Below are 1,292 nucleotides of genomic sequence, written 5' to 3'. Positions count from 1 at the left end.
CACGACTGTCTCCGTGGCGCAATCGGCTAGCGTGATCGGCTGTTAACCGACAGGTTGGAGGTTCGAGCCCACCCGGTTGTGGTGCTGCGCTTTTTTACCTTTGGGCTGATAGCTCTGAGGAAATGTTCTGACGGTGGTGAAAGTGTAGCGCGACTGTCTCCGTGTCGCAATTGGCTAGCGCGATCGGCTTTTAACTGAAAGGTTGGAGGTTCGAGCCCTCCCGAGAGTGGTGTGTTGCTCTTTTTTCTTTGGGCTGATAGCTTTGAAGATATGTTTTGATGGTGGTGAGAGTAGAGCAGGACTGTCTCCGTGGCGCAACTGGCTAGCGCGTTCGGCTGTTAACCGAAATTTGGAGGTTCGAGCCCTCCCGGAAGCAGTGTCAGTTTTTTTTATCTTTGCGCTGATAGCTTTGGAGAAATGTTTTCACGGTGGTGAGAGTTGCGCATGACTGTCTCCGCTGCGCAATTCGCTAGCGCGATCGGCTGTTAACCAAAAGGTTTGAGTTCCGAGCCCTCCCGGGAGTGGTGTGATGCTCTTTTCTTTGTGCTGATAGATTTGGAGAAATGTTCTGACGTTGGTGAGATTGGAGCACGACTGTCTCCGTGGCGCAATTGGCTAGCACGTTCGGCTGTTAACCGCAAATTTGGAGGTTCGAGCCCTCCCGGGAGTGGTGTGTTGCTCTTTCTTTGCGCTGATAGCTTTGAAGATATGTTCTGATGGTGGTGAGAGTGGAGCACGACTGTCTCCGTGGCGCAATCGGCTAGCGTGAACGGCTGTTAACCGAAAGGTTGGAGGTTCGCGCCCACCCGGTGGTGGTGCGGCGCTTTTTTTTCTTTGGGCTGAGAGTCTGAAGAAATGTTATGACGGTGGTGAGAGAGGAGCACGACTGTCTCCGTGGCGCTATTGGCTAGCGCGATGGGCTGTTAACCGAAAGGTTGGAGGTTCGAGCCCACCCGGTGGTGGTGCGGCGCTTTTTTTCTTTTGGCCTGATAGCTCTGAAGAAATGTTCTGATGGTGTTGAGAGTGGAGCACGACTGTCTCTGTGGCGCAATTGGCTAGCGCGATCGGCTGTTAACTGAAAGGTTGGAGGTTCGAGCCCTCCCGGGAGTGGTTTGTTGCTTTTTTTCTTTGGGCTGATAGCTTTGAAGATATGTTCTCATGGTGGTGAGAGTGGAGCAGGACTGTCTCCGTGGCGCAATTGGCTAGCGCGATCAGCTGTTAACCAAAAGGTTGGAGGTTCGAGCCCACCCGGTGGTGGTGCGGCGCTTTTTTTTCTTTGGGCTCATAGATTT

The 1,292-nt window shown here is 53.0% G+C and overlaps 1 non-coding gene across 1 annotated transcript; it reads left to right on the top strand.

The window, feature by feature from the left end:
• Positions 1–303: 303 nt before the first annotated feature.
• TRNAN-GUU (transfer RNA asparagine (anticodon GUU)) lies at positions 304–376 on the top strand. Its single transcript has one exon. It is a non-coding gene; the product is annotated as a tRNA-Asn (tRNA).
• The last annotated feature ends 916 nt before the right edge of the window (positions 377–1,292 follow it).

This window comes from Rhipicephalus microplus, unplaced genomic scaffold, assembly GCF_043290135.1.
Source record: "Rhipicephalus microplus isolate Deutch F79 unplaced genomic scaffold, USDA_Rmic scaffold_26, whole genome shotgun sequence".
Taxonomy (NCBI): Eukaryota; Metazoa; Arthropoda; class Arachnida; order Ixodida; family Ixodidae; genus Rhipicephalus; species Rhipicephalus microplus.
This window is presented reverse-complemented; position numbering and strand designations above follow the sequence as displayed.